Raw genomic sequence first — 15684 nt, 5'->3', positions numbered from 1 at the left:
ACACTGTTTTGTCCTTTCCCTTATAGTATTTAGCATCATATTTTTTTCTACTAAAAACAAAAATTCTTCTCTGATGATGCCTTAGTTTATTTGTGTGTGTGTTGCTTCTGTTCTTATTTGTCTTTGTCTTTGCTTCATATCTGAACTAATCTGTGATGATGCCTAAGTTTCTTCGTGTGTGTTTCTTCTGGTCTTATTTGTCTGTCTTGGCTTCACATCTAAACTAATCTGTAACGAGAAGCTGGCCAGCTGCAGCCTGCTTCACGGGTCCAAATGACGGGTCCTTAGCGGCTCGGTGTCACTGCGTCAGCGATTCAGCAATGAGCTGGCGAGCGACTGCCCAGCGAGCGCGTCTCCCCATTCTTTAGCGCTCCCACCTGACACAGGCACGTAGTCCCCACTCCTAAGCTTCAAGGTAATATTCTAATATTTAATTTTGTAACCTTCAATTCCTTGTGCTATTGTTATTTGTAAACCTGTTATCTGTAGATGTACTATGCAAGCTTCAATCTTTACTACTTCATAAGACAGTAGTGTAGACGTCCACAATACCAAAGGTGTGTCAACTCTATTCTTCATACTTCTGTTTATGTTGTTCTCAACGACTTGGATTCAGTAGTGAATTAGGTTAGTACTAGCTTATGGTGGAGGAAAGATTTGAACATCTTACAGTCGTTGGTATATTTGAAGTTGCTTTGATTCGAGGTACTATGTTGAAGATGGCCCCCCAATATAGGCACCTGTGTTAGTAGTTTATTACAGACCAACTGATAACTGAAAATACTCTGCTTTATGTATGATTTTGGCTAAAATTTAGGGACATCACACATATTCGTTGTTTTTATTAGTCAAGAACTTCATTGCTTCAAGAATTTTATTGGTATACGGCCATTCAAAACTCCATTGACCGTGTTGTAGTACGAGTTTGGTTTTTTTCAACACTCCTGGGGAGTGGAGCTTCTACGTCACGACTGGTTCGAATTTGTGTGGAGGGACTTGCTTCATTGTGCTTCTGGTTTCTAATAGTTTTAGCATTCTTCTCCTGAAGCCTGAAGGCCTCAAGGATTCATGTAAAAGTGATATGGTGTTGTTCTAAATGTGCAAATTCAACTGGAATACTGATTGTCTCTTTTTTCAGTTTCCCTTATATATTTTTAACTTTAGGTTTCTGTTGCCTTTTCCCTTTGTTTATTTCTTGTTGGACTGTAGTGTAAATATGTATTTACAGATGTGTAGGTCCTACCCATTTTGTTCCTTAGTTGAGGTTTGATTCAATTGTATTGGACCTTTGCAGGCTGCTGCTTCGTGATTGAAGGTATCATCGAGTTCTGTACAAGTATTTAACCTTGAAGATGTAGAGGAAGGGATTGAAGGTATCATTGAGTTATGTGTTTAATTCGAGTAGATGTGCATTCAATATTTCTTATTTTTTGCCACAACCCCTCAGTTGTCCATTTATTCATCGTATCTGTTGTAAATCTAAGGTACCATAGACAAGTAGAGTTAACTTTCTTTTATCCTTGAACTTTTACCTTGCACTTCATAGTCTTCATAGGTTCTCAATTTAATGATGAGAAATAGTTGATTATGTCTCAAATGAGTCCGGAGAAGAGATTTTAGCTGATTATGTCTCAAATGGGACTGGAGAAGAGATCTGGCCAGTCCAGTGTTTTTGTAGTCTCTACTCTGATGGAATATGGTGGTGTTCCACAATCTGCAACTCTAGAGTCTCTTCTGAAAGAAGCTATTCATGTCATCAGCTATGGCTATGAGGACAAAACTGTCTGGGAACTGAGGTAATGACTCATGTAGTTATAACTTTGTAACATCAGTGTTGTTGATGCTTGTGCTATTACTTGCTAAGAAATGTTGAGATATGAATTGATGTTTCCTTGTCTGGTTTGCATGTAAACCTTTTGTTTTTTGTGATAAATATCTACTTCATTCTTGGAAATGATATATTTGTTGAATTGAAGAAAAAGAAATGTTTATTCATTTTAAGTCTTTAATATGGTGCACCGCGGATTGGGTGGATCTATGGTTCTATTACAAAAGACATTCTCACTGGAATCAAGGATTGGGTGTATAGGGTGTATAGGGAGATGAAAATGGTCTGGGAGGCTCTAGACGCTCTTTGCCTAGGCTCAGGCTGGTGCTCTAGACCTGGGATGTCAAGTGGACAGGCTCATTGTTTTTGAGACAGTGGAGATGAATGTGGTTCTTGGTGCTGCACTTAGTATTGCTACTGTCTACTTTGCTTCCTTTTTTGTGAGGAGATGATTACAGTCCATCATTTTTTTCTATTTAGCTGTTATTCGATTTTGATGTTGACATGCTTCTTGGGCGATTTGTCCATGCAGCTGATGAATTTGGCTTGCCAGATGTGGATGTTGATGCAAAACCTGAGAATGAGCACACTAGAAGAACCTCTGATTCCATCCTCCTCAGTCGTCTTCACTCAGAGTTCCTAAATAAGCGAAAGAAAGGAAAGCTACCATAAGGGATGTTGTATTGCTCTACCATAGCAAATCATGTAACTGGTATTATTAAATATATTGCTGATGTTTTATTGCTCTATTTTGAAGCCTTATTGTTATTACTGAGCAAATAAGGGATCGACAAATATAATTTCCTTCTTTTTTAGATTAGGGGTAAATATAACCTCCTATTATTTAGAGATGAAATTTATGTGTCTTGGTTTTCCTTATATAACCTCCTATTTCAATTATTGAGAAACAATATATGTTAACATGTCCCAATTTGTTATAATATTGGAAATAAAGGGGCACCTTCTATAATGCCTTGTGCTCAATACTTCTAGCATTATCTGACTCAGGAACTAGGCGAATTAAATCATTATAATATTTCTCTCTTCAAAATTTGTTGGAGACAATTTTGACATGATTTTTTCCTTTTTCAGGAACAATATGCTTCTGTGAGGGAGATACAATGGGGCACTTTCAGGAAGTATTTAGGGGATCGTCGCAGCAGCGTGAGCTGGAACTACAAGTAACAACTCTTAAACAACAGCTCCAAGAAGCTGAGATCCATTATAAGCAAGACATGATTTTTCTCCCAAGTTTTCATTTTGCGCTCTATGCTAATTCACATGTTTCCTATTGGACCTAATAGAGATTGTGGTTGTGTACTCAAGATCATTTAGATATTCCTATAGGTTCTGAGAAAAACTAATATTGTTCTTGTGGCCGAAAGAAGACCACAAAAAATTTTAGTTCTCTAAACTTCTTTGGAGACACTACTGCCATTTTCCGAAGATCTCGATCGCTAACACTTTAATATGTTTGCATCCTTCAATCAATGTTACTCTCTCTATAACATCCCTTAGATTCAGCCCTTTGGTTTGACTTTTGTCCTAAGTTTGTTGTTTATTGGAATCCGCCTTGAGCAGCAATTTGGATTTGGTAAGCTTTTAAAATCATTTTCATGGTACACCAATATCGATCCAACCATTCATTTCAGTTAAGTGTTCCAACCATTCGTCCTTCATGGTCATTTCACTGACACTGTTTTTCCTGCTTGCAAGTTCGCATTGGTGCAATATACCTACTGTCTGGTTTCTCTTCCTACGGAACAGCTACATCTCCGTTGGTGCTTCTGGAGCTCTATTTGGCCTGTTGGGATCCATGCTTTCTGAACTACTCATGAACTGGACTATATACTCCAACAAGGCCAGTATAAGCAATAAATGAATAACATTTTATTTTATCCAGTTGATTGATAATCGCTTAGCTCATCTACTTAATTTGCTCTTGTAGGCAGCAGCTATAATAACACTGTTGTTTATTATTGCACTCAATTTGGCTATTGGGATACTACCTCACGTTGACAACTTTGCTCACATTGGTGGATTCGCGACGGATTTCCTCTTGGGTTTTGTTCTGTTGGCAAGGCCTCAATTTAGCTGGATGGAAAGTCATGAGTTGCCACACATGGGGAAGGAGGAGTAGGCACTGTTGGAACAAGGAAACAGCCTCATCTCCCCAATATGACTCCCCACGAACCTAGTAAAACAATATTTTTAGTGAGAGTTGCTAGGTCCAATAATCTTGTCAGGCGAGCGACCTATTAGGGTGGGCTATTAGGGTGGGCGTGTGTGTGACCAGCCCCTGGATGGTACGGTATCAACGGGTAGCAATCGGCCTTGAGAAACCATAGGGCGTGTTTGGTTCGGCTTTTTTCTGACCAGCTTATCTGAAAAGCTGGCTGTGGGGAAAAGCTGGCTGTTGGGAAAAGCTGGTGGTTAGAATTTAGGTGTTTGGTTCGCCAGCTGTGCAGAAAAGTTGTTCGTGAGAATCTACGTGTTTGGATAATCAGATTCTCATATTACAGATTTTGTTCGAACAAACGATAAAATGAAACCCATAACGAAGAAAAGGTCATTACACATTAATTAGTGGAGTTGATTACATCATAAGTACCGTTACATTGACATACTTAACTACGACACTAATGCATTAGCAATTGCATCTCGAAAAGCACTCATGTCTAACTCATCAGATGTGCTACTACTACTCTCACCTAAAGGTACATCATGACTGATGCTATTAGGTCCTAGTTCATCAAAGTCTCTATCGTGTAGAGCACTCTCTCTAATGAAGTTATGCAATGTCATATAAGCAATAATTATCTTGGATTGTTTGGTAAGCGAAAAAGAAGGGAGACTTAATAGAACTCTCCACTACATTTTAAGCACCCCAAACGATCGCTCTATAACATTGCGTAGCGAAGAGTGTGTATAGTTGAATACTTCTTTGCTCACCAATTCTGCATCTGTGTCATCCATTTCATTATCATATGTGTGTGCAGCAGGGTCACACATTTGCATGCACACAAACAACAGAGACATATTCATACGTAACCACAGTTTATAAGTCACATAATAATGTACAACCACAGTTTACAAGCCACATATATTCACTATTCACAGGAGACAGAAAGTTCACATATTCACATTGTTCACAAGCTGACAACTCTGATTATTGAAATACAAGTTCAACTCGAATATCTGGACATAAGGCTCTGTTGTCGGACGGCCAGCAGCTAAGTGCACTTTTTAAGATCTATCTCGTAAGCATTGCGAAGCCAAGCGATCCTTCCTTCTTTTGTCTGCAAGTTTGCAAAAACATCTCTATACTTTTTCTCAATCAATAGATGAGTGGTAAACAAATGTAGTTGGCTGCCTTCAGGTGATCCATCATCCATAACTTGCTGCAACTGCTTTTTAATCTCAAGTCGAACTGGGTCATTGTCAGCAGAGGTAATGGACTTGTTAGTGGTCATTAAACGCGACTAATACCTCAAGAAATGGTTACACATTTGGTAATACATACAATCTTACGGGTACATGCCTTTACAATCTTGCAATGTTCTATGTTTATGGTGACATCATTTTTTGAGATAATAGTTGAAAAGGGGAAATATGTCATAACTACATATTATCTATTAAGTCCTAATGAAGCTAAAAGCGCAACGAAACAAGCATAAAATTGACAGTTCATGTAAAAATGTCATGACATAATAAGTAAACCAAACAACCAAACTGTGCTGATTGATGGGAGTGAAAGCTTTGTGTTAGCCAACCAATTAACGCTGGAACAAGCACATTAAAGGCCTTATTATCAACTGAACCCTGTTGTTACCTGCCGATCAATATTCTTAGCACCGTCCTGCAGATCAGCCACATTACTGCAGCTCTCCTTGGCTTCAACCTCTGCCTTCACTGGAGGCGCAGAGGGGTGTGCCCCCTCGAGCAGGAGGACGACCCTCCTGATCCCATTGAGCCTTGCGTCCCTGGGCACTTCGTTCATCACGGCGAAGGGTTCTCCGCCCTCATCTCTGACCCTGAACCCGACGGCCTCCAAGAGCGCCATCCCGCCTTCCCTGTCCGCCACCGCCTCTTTGATCCGCGGGTTGCTCAGCCTCACCCGCCTGAACTTGTCGTTCTCGGGCTCCCGCAGCAGGTTGCCCAGCAGGCGTTTGACCACCTCCACGGAGGCCGCGGGCGGGGCCGGGTCGGCGGCGAGGTACGCGGAAGCGCGCGCGGGCGCCCCCTGCCGACGCGAGGCAGCCGTCGAGGTGCTCGGAGACGGCGACCTCGGACGGGAACGCATCTCCGCAGCTGGGGCAAGCGACGGCGGCGGCGGCCGCGGTGCCGTTCGCATCTGGACAACGGGAGGAGGAGACGAGGGGCGTGAAGGGGGCGAAATCGGAGCGGCGCTGGTGGAGAGCTGCCGGCGCTGGTGGAGAGCTGGAGAGCTGCCGGTGCGATGGGTTCGCGGCGGCGGCGCGATGGCTTCGCGGCGGCGGAGGAGCGTCGCGTGGGCTACAACCCTAGCGAAGTGGGCGCGGCTTCGAACCGAAGCCAACTGACGGGCGCTTCGGGCGTTAAGTGGGCGGAAGGCTTCCTGCGGAAGCGCGTGATGAGGAACATTATTTTGTCACAACCAATACTAAGTGATTTTTTTCTAGTTCTCCATCTCTATGTGGCCATTGAAAACACGGTTAAGGGGTATCAAACCATTATTTCTTTTATAGCAGAAAGTTGCATTTTCACATTAGAAAACAACTTTTCTCACGATAGAACCAAAACCCACTGTGAGAAGTTATACTAAGTTGGAAAGCCCACCTAAAGATGGTCTAAACATTGAGGCTTCTAGCTTGGTGCCACGCCCATACGGTCTCTCTCGCCATAGCTGTGGTTGTGGCTATTGTCGTTGGTCGCCAGAGGACAAATCGACGCGATGAGCAGGAGGCGTGAGGAGGCGCGAGAAAGAGGCACGCGCGAAGGCAGATTATCACGCGGGAAGGAGAAAATACGGAGGATTGGGAGGAGATGCGTCGACGATTTTTTCGCGGCGGAGGGGATGTTTTTCGCATGCAAAAGAATAGGGAACTGTTGGACGATTGTTTTTTTAACTTTTCCATAAATTAAGGATTGGATTAGGATTATTGGGAGTTTCTCTTAGTGAGAAAGAACTAGCAAAAAAGACAAACCACATTTACTGTGCCCATCAATTTTGAATGATGACCTGAGAGAGTGTAGTAGACTAGTAGTGAGAAGTTTCACTAGTTAAAGTTGGGTTACAACGTGGAAAGTTTAAAATTAAAATTAAGTTGAACGTGTATCTTTTTCGGAGTTCAGAAGGGTTTTACTAGTTTTTTAGGGTGCGTTTGGTTACGGAACAACCAGGACATGAACATCTTTTGGTATCCTCTCTCGTCTCTTTAATTTTGAGGGATAATTGGAGACAACACTGGGATAGTCCTGTTCCGACTCTTGACTCTAAATCAAACAAACTTATTTAAGGAATTATCTCATCCTATTTCGTCCTGTCATTGCAACCAAACGCACTATTAAACAACGAGAATTCAATATTAGGCTTTTTTGTCACGGAATAGAAACAGCTTACTTGTATAATTATAATCTATTGAATCAGAGGCTCCCAAAACCCTACACATGCTTCCCAAAACCCTACACCATGAGCTCAACTAATCAAAGCTGACGCCTTGACCTCACGAACTGCCTCCCGTTCGTCCAGACGAGCGCTCCGAACGAGTAGTCCTTGGCGAGCGCGGCGTTCTTCACCGTGAACTGCACCTCGAACCCTTTCTCCTCCCACTTGGCGCTGAAATTGAGCACCGAAGGGGTCACCACGACGGCGATGCCAGCGGGCTCGGCAATGAAGGACGTACGTGCCGGTCCTGCGCCGTGGCGCCCGCCGCGGTGACGTTGACGACGGTGATGGACGGGTAGTTGAGGTCCGCGACGCGCCGGGAAGCCTCGCTGGGGCACGTGTAGGGCGCGCCGTTGAACGTGGCTATCGCCGTGGCGTTGTACTTGAGCGCGCAGAGGAAGCCGGGGTAGTCCGCGTCGCCGACGTCGTAGACGAGGCCCGGGTTCATGGCGCGGCCGGCGCCGTAGCCGAAGGGACTCGACGGCAGGGACGACGCGTTCAGGATGAGCTCTCCCCTGTCGTCCATCTCGGTCGCTGCGTATTCACAAAATGACGAAACGGCGGTCAGCGTACGTCCGTCCATCGTGAAACGGCGGTCGGCGCGGCATGCACAGTGCGGCTTACCTGTGGTCATGACGGCCGACTTGATGGCGGCGGGGCTCCATTCCGGGTGGAGCGTGCGGAGGAGACCGACGACGCCGGAGACGTGCGGGTACGACATGGACGTGCCGGACGCCCGGACTCCGAGTTGAAGGCCACGCGCCGCCGATCGAAGGCGAGGTCCGTCGGCGAGTTGGCGCGGGTCCACGCGGCGATCACGCTCACCCCGGGCGCCGTGATGTCGGGCTGCAAGCCTGCAACACACACGAGAAACATGGATCAATGCAAGCCGTACGTCCGCCGAACGAGAGCGGATGGATCGATCAGTCAAGAATCTTGAGGATCTCGGGGGTGATGGTGTTGGCCCCCTGCGACGAGAAGGCGGCCATGAACGACGCCGGCTTCGTGCCAAGGACAGTCGCTGGCCTCGTGATGAAGCCGGTCGGCTTCCTGGCAGGTGACGGGCAGCAACAACGTCAATGCAATGCGCCAATGCCCCCTCCTCGTGCCTCACGGCGAGATACTTTGAGCGGCAGGATGCTTACTTGGTGGCGTTGAGGTAGGAGTAGAGGAGCAGGCCGTCGCTGTACTTGATCTATGTGGCCGGGAGCACGTGCGCGTCGGAGATGATCTCGTTGCCCGTGCTGCGTCGTTGGCGAGCACCATCCCGACGCCGCCGGCCTGCTTCACCGCCTCTCCCTTGGCCACCCGGCGGTTGATCCCACGTAGGCACACCGCGATTTTGCCCTTCGCCTTCGTTTGGAGACTGTCAGGCACGTACGCGTCCTTACTCCTTAGCGGTTGCATTGGCAGCTGCAGCCTTCACCGAATCGATCAACGGGTACGAGGTCTTCTCCGGCAGCGTCGTCATCGACAGGCTCTGCCCCTGCGCGGGCAATCGATCGATCGATGGACAATAAGCAAAAATATATACTCACTTGCAAGAAACGATTCTGGTGAGCGTGAGGCGTGCGTGCGTGCCTTGTTCTTCGTGATGCCGCCGTGCGGTGGCCTAGCGAGGGGAGATCCTACTGCCTTGGTGTGGTCGTCGAAGAGACGACGTAGGACGGGAACTCGCGGTCCATGGTGCTGGCGCCCGAGGTGAGGATCCACGGCGCGAGGTTGGAGGCGGTGGCAAGCGCGGGGGCCGAGTAACGAGTTACCGGCGGAACAGACGACGGCGACGCCGCGGCGGGCGGCGTGGAAGGAGCCGACGGCATCGCCGTCGTCCAGGTAGCCCGAGGAGGGCTCGCCGCCGAGGTAGAGCGACAGCACGTGCACCGTGCACGCCGTAGTGGATGGCGGCGTCGAACGCCGCCAGGATGTCCGCGTCGAAGCACTCGCTGCCGTTCACGGGCGGGAAGCACATGCGGTAGCCCCGCCACGCGCGCGCGCAGGGCGCCGCCGGTCGCCGTGCCGTTGCCGAGCCCGAACACCGACGTGCCGGGCACCGGCGAGCCCCCCGCCGTGGACAGCGTATGCCTACCGTGCCCGTACGTGTCGCGGGGGCACTCCGTCGACGCGTTCCGCGCGCCCCCGGCCGCCGCGTAGCCCTTCTTGGTGAAGTAGCGCGCGCCGATCAGCTTCCTGGAAGCACGCGCACGCCGGCCGACATGAAGAACTCTTGATCTTAAGATACGAAGGACATTGCAGAGTTAACCACGCTTTAACTGGTGTGCCATCGTTTTGTTTTGCTTCAGTTAGAGCTGCCTATTTCTGAATATGCAGCGTTTGGATATGCAGAGCTAATAATAAACTGCTAAAATTAGCTGAAACAGTATAGACAATAGTTCAGCTATTATCTATTTTAGTAAATTAGCTAATAGTTAGATAGCTAATTCTAATAATAATTTTTTAGTCGACTAACTATTGACTCAGTGCATTCAAACACCCCTAAGAGTGTGCTTGATTGAGGAGTAAACTAGAATGGAGCGACTTCATTTGAGTTTTTGATAATGGAGCCATTCTATTATGTGTTTGCAAGCAAAACGGAACCACTCCCTTTTTTGTTTGGCTGGAGAGTCATATGAGTGTGGAGGGGATGAGAAGGAGGAGAGCGCTCACAAAAGTCAGGGAGGAGAGTGTGGTGCCCCGAGGCTACTAAGGCCAAGGGTCGACGTAGTCCAAACAATGGCACTCGGGCCATGTTGTCCACGTCGTCCGCGATAAAGAATACGCCGCAACTAGGTGATCCCGGGGACAACGGGCGTGCGTGGCTTCACCCCGGGTAGAACGCTTGGTTTTACCATCATTCGATGACTCCTTCCTAAGGAAGACACCGCTGGCCGACCCCTCCTTGGCCTATAAAAGGAAGATGTTGGCCCCTAGACGAACAGACGAACCCTAGACGCGAAGACGACGGACCGACGAACAGAAGGAGGACGCACCAACGAGGACCCAGAGGCCAGAGCTCCGCCGCCAAGCCAGGTACTTAGTTAGGACTCCACTCTTTAGCCTTTAGCTCTATCTCCACCATAATAAGAGACTTGGAAGTATCTCTTCCTCTCTCGCCCGTTTGTAACCTCTACTACGAGTTTTGATCATCAATGGTGCCAGGAGTGCAAGCCACTGATGTCTAGATGTAGGGATGTTCTGTTAGAACCAGTATAAATCTTCTGCCCACCGCGCACACCATCAGGAGCCCGGAATGCGCACATTAAATTTAATTGTCAGAGCGAGGTTCGAAAGACCGACACGAGGTCACCTGTTCATCCACCTCCATGGATGTCATGGTACTTTTCAGTCAACTCATCACCGATGTGTTGTCCTACTCAAAGTGGGGTGGTACGACAATGAATCTGTATTACTTGCTCAATCCATTTTCTTATTCGGCCTGGGGGCACCATAAGTTTTTACCTATTGTCATATTGACCAGGTAGATATGACCGAAGAGGATGCAATCCTAAAACGGCCTCTATGCATTAGAGTTCTATCAAATAGTTATGTTATTTGATCACAAGAGTCGGTGGCTTACATCAGGCTAGAAGTTTATATGTCAAGAACAAGACAAGTTGCAGAATATATTGTTTCCCGAAAGAGCCTAGTAGCATCAGATGCTTTTGGTTCACCAAACTCCACCAAAAGGTAGGGATATTTGTTGAGCACCATATTTGTTACCTGGGCATGGTCGGATTTGAGAGCACCTAGAGGGGGGGGTGAATAGGTGATCCTGTGAACTTTGAAACTTAATCCACAAAAACTTGATTAGGCGTTAGCACAATAATGCCAAGTGGCTAGAGAGGAGTCTCAACAAAACACAATAACCACAAGAGATCAATCACAGAGATGTCACAGTGGTTTATCCCGTGGTTCGGCCAAGACCAATGCTTGCCTACTCCACGTTGTGGCGTCCCAACGGACGAGGGTTGCAATCAACCCCTCTCAAGCGGTCCAAAGACCCACTTGAATACCACGGTGTTTTGCTTGCTTTACTATATCCCGTTTGCGAGGAATCTCCACACTTTGGAGCCTCTCGCCCTTACACTTGAAATTCACAAAGAAGCACTGAGAGCACCTAGAGGGGGGGGGTGAATAGGTGATCCTGTAAAACTTCAAAACTTAAGCCACAAACATTTGTTAATGGTTAGCACAAGTATGGCCAAGTGGCTAGAGAGGAGTCAAAACACAATAACCACAAGAATCCAATCACAGAGATGACACAGTGGTTATCCCGTGGTTCGGCCAAGTACAAAACTTGCCTACTCCACGTTGTGGCGTCCCAACGGACGAGAGTTGCACTCAACTCCTCTCAAGTGATCCAATGATCAACTTGAATACCACGGTGTTCTTGCTTTTCTTTTCTCAATCCCGTTTGCGAGGAATCTCCACAACTTGGAGCCTCTCGCCCTTACAAAAGATGTTCACAGAGAATCACAGAGCAAGGGAGGGATTAGCAACTCACACACGACACAAAGATCACAGCGAATACGCACACACAAGACCCAGACTTGAGCTCTAAAGACTAGCACACTAGAACGGAGCTCAAATCACTAGAATGTCGAACAAGTGCGCGAGATTGATGTGTGAGTGATCAAGAATGCTCAAGGAATGCTTGGTTTTCTCCTCCATGCGCCAAGGGGTCCCTTTTATAGCCCCAAGGCAGCTAGGAGCCGTTGGGAACAAATCTGGAAGGCCATCTTTGCCTTCTGTCTCGTGGCGCACCGGACAGTCCGGTGCACACCGGACACTGTCCGGTGCCCGATTTGTTTCCATAAAAAGCGAAGCCAACCGTTGCCGACCGTTGCAGATCTGGCGCACCGGACAGTCCGGTGCACACCGGACAGTCCGGTGCTTCCTTCCGACCGTTGGCTCGGCCACGTGTCGCGCGCCGATCGCGCGGCCGACCGTTGGCCCGGCCGACCGTTAGCTCACCGGACAGTCCGGTGCACACCGGACAGTCCGGTGAATTTTAGCCGAAGTCGCCGGAGAAAAACCCGAGAGCGGCCTCTTCGGCCGAGGCAGCCTGGCGCACCGGACACTGTCCGGTGCACCACCGGACACTGTCCGGTGCACCACCGGACAGTCCGGTGCCCCAGACCAAAGCAGCCCCTTGGCTGTACACAGCCAAGTCTTCTCTTCTCTTCTTCTATCTGTTTCTAACACTTAGACAAATATATTAGTACACAAAACCAATGTACTAAGGCTTAGAAACATACCTTAACTTGTGATTTGCACATTGTTCATCTATGGGCATATTTACACATTTAAGCACTTGTGTTGACACTCAATCACCAAAATACTTAGAAATGGCCCAAGGGCACATTTCCCTTTCAATCTCCCCCTTTTTGGTGATTTATGCCAACACAACATAAAGCAACTAGAACAAGTGCAAAATCACTTCAAATAGAAACTCAAATTGGTTTTGATTCAATTTTGGCATATATGGATAATCCTTTGCCACCACTTGGTTTGTTTTTGCAAATCAAATTCAAATCTCTATCTCTAAGTCAAACACACATGTTGAAGCATAAAGAGAGTCATTCCAAAGAAATTTGACCAAAGATTTCAAAAACTCCCCCTATTTCCCATAATCAACACTTCTCCCTACAAGAAGCGCAAAAGAGACACAATAAAAGAGTTTTGCTAAAACAAAAAGCTCTATTCTACTGTTTTCAAAATCTCTCAAGTGGTAGCTGATCCATTTATCACTTTGGCCTTTATTTTCTCCCCCTTTGGCATCAAGCACCAAAATGGGATCAATCTTGGCCCTTTAACCCCATTGCCTCACAAAAATCTTCAATTAAGATCAAATGGCAATAAGAGTTCATGAGATGAACTTGGAATTAGTTACCCTCTCATCGGAGTGCAGTGGAAGTCTTTCATGGTCCAAGTCCACCTTTTCCCTTTCAATTCTCCTTCGAGACTAAGTCAAACAAACTCAAGCATATGGTTAGTCTCAAAAGGTCAAGTTGTAACACATCTCCCCCTACAACTGTGCATCACTTTGCAACGGACTTGTGAGGTCCAGGGAGTGTTTGTACAACTTGAGCACCACAATAAACAGCAAAATGCAGAATGAACATGATCAGAGGCATAAACACATGTATGCTACAATTCAATCCAAGTTCCGCGAATCTAAGACATTTAGCTCACTACGCAGCCTGCAAAAGGTCTTCTCATCTAGAGGCTTGGTAAAGATATCGGCTAGCTGGTTCTCGGTGCTAACATGAAACACTTCGATATCTCCCTTTTGCTGGTGGTCTCTCAAAAAGTGATGCCGGATGTCTATGTGCTTTGTGCGGCTGTGCTCAACAGGATTCTCCGCCATGCGGATAGCACTCTCATTGTCACATAGGAGTGGGACTTTGCTCAGATTGTAGCCAAAGTCCCGGAGGGTTTGCCTCATCCAAAGTAGTTGCGCGCAACACTGACCTGCGGCAACGTACTCGGCCTCAGCGGTGGATAGGGCAACGGATGTTTGTTTCTTAGAGTTCCATGACACCAGGGACCTTCCTAAGAATTGGCACGTCCCCGATGTACTCTTCCTATCGACCTTACATCCAGCATAGTCGGAGTCTGAGTATCCAACTAAGTCAAAGGTAGACCCCTTTGGATACCAGAGCCCGAAGCAAGGCGTAGCAACCAAATATCTAAGAATTCGCTTCACCGCCACTAAGTGACATTCCTTAGGATCGGATTGAAATCTAGCACACATGCATACGCTAAGCATAATATCCGGTCTACTAGCACATAAGTAAAGCAAAGAACCTATCATTGACCGGTATGCTTTTTGATCAACAGACTTACCTCCTTTGTTGAGGTCGGTGTGTCCGTCGGTCCCCATCGGAGTCTTTGCGGGCTTGGCGTCCTTCATCCCAAACCGCTTTAGCAGATCTTGCGTGTACTTCGTTTGGGAGATGAAGGTGCCGTCCTTGAGTTGCTTCACTTGGAACCCAAGGAAGTAGTTCAACTCGCCCATCATCGACATCTCGAATTTCTGCGTCATCACCCTGCTAAACTCTTCACAAGACTTTTGGTTAGTAGAACCAAATATTATGTCATCGACATAAATTTGGCACACAAACAAATCACCATCACAAGTCTTAGTAAAAAGAGTTGGATCGGCTTTCCCAACCTTGAAAGCATTAGCAATTAAGAAATCTCTAAGGCATTCATACCATGCTCTTGGGGCTTGCTTAAGTCCATAGAGCGCCTTAGAGAGCTTACACACATGGTCGGGGTACCGTTCATCCTCGAAGCCAGGGGGTTGCTCCACGTACACCTCCTCCTTGATTGGCCCGTTGAGGAAAGCGCTCTTCACATCCATTTGGAACAACCTGAAAGAATGGTGAGCGGCATATGCTAGCAAGATACGAATTGATTCTAGCCTAGCCACAGGAGCAAAAGTCTCCTCAAAGTCCAAACCTGCGACTTGGGCATAACCTTTTGCCACAAGTCGAGCCTTGTTCCTCGTCACCACCCCGTGCTCGTCCTGTTTGTTGCGGAACACCCACTTGGTTCCCACAACATTTTGCTTGGGACGAGGCACCAGTGTCCAAACTTCATTGCGCTTGAAGTTGTTTAACTCCTCTTGCATGGCCAACACCCAGTCCGGATCTAGCAAGGCTTCTTCTACCCTGAAAGGCTCAATAGAAGAGACAAAGGAGTAATGCTCACAAAAATTAACTAATCGAGATCGAGTAGTTACTCCCTTGCTAATGTCACCCAGAATTTGATCGACGGGATGATCCCTTTGAATCATCGCTCGAACTTGGGTTGGAGGTGCCGGTTGCGCTTCTTCCTCCATCACTTGATCATCTTGTGCTCCCCCTTGATCAAGCGCCTCCACTTGAGGTACCTGTTCGTCATCTTTGGTTGGGGGATGCACCATAGTTGAGGAAGAAGGTTGATCTCGTTCATCTTGTTCCTGTGGCCGTACTTCTCCAATCGCCATGGTTCGTATAGCGGCCGTCGGAACATCTTCTTCATCTACATCATCACAATCAACAACTTGCTCTCTTGGAGAGCCATTAGTCTCATCAAATACAACGTCGCTAGAGACTTCAACCAAACCCGATGATTTGTTGAAGACTCTATACGCCTTTGTATTTGAGTCATAACCTAACAAAAACCCTTCTACAGCTTTGGGAGCAAACTTAGAATTTCTGCC

General features: G+C 47.0%; 1 pseudogene; it reads right to left on the bottom strand.

Moving 5' to 3' along the window:
- Positions 1-5639: 5639 nt before the first annotated feature.
- LOC103655997 (subtilisin-like protease SBT5.3) lies at positions 5640-11200 on the bottom strand (annotated as a pseudogene).
- Positions 11201-15684: the final 4484 nt, after the last annotated feature.

The sequence above is a fragment of the Zea mays genome, chromosome 4 (genome assembly GCF_902167145.1).
Source record: "Zea mays cultivar B73 chromosome 4, Zm-B73-REFERENCE-NAM-5.0, whole genome shotgun sequence".
In the NCBI taxonomy this organism is placed as follows: Eukaryota; Viridiplantae; Streptophyta; class Magnoliopsida; order Poales; family Poaceae; genus Zea; species Zea mays.
This window is presented reverse-complemented; position numbering and strand designations above follow the sequence as displayed.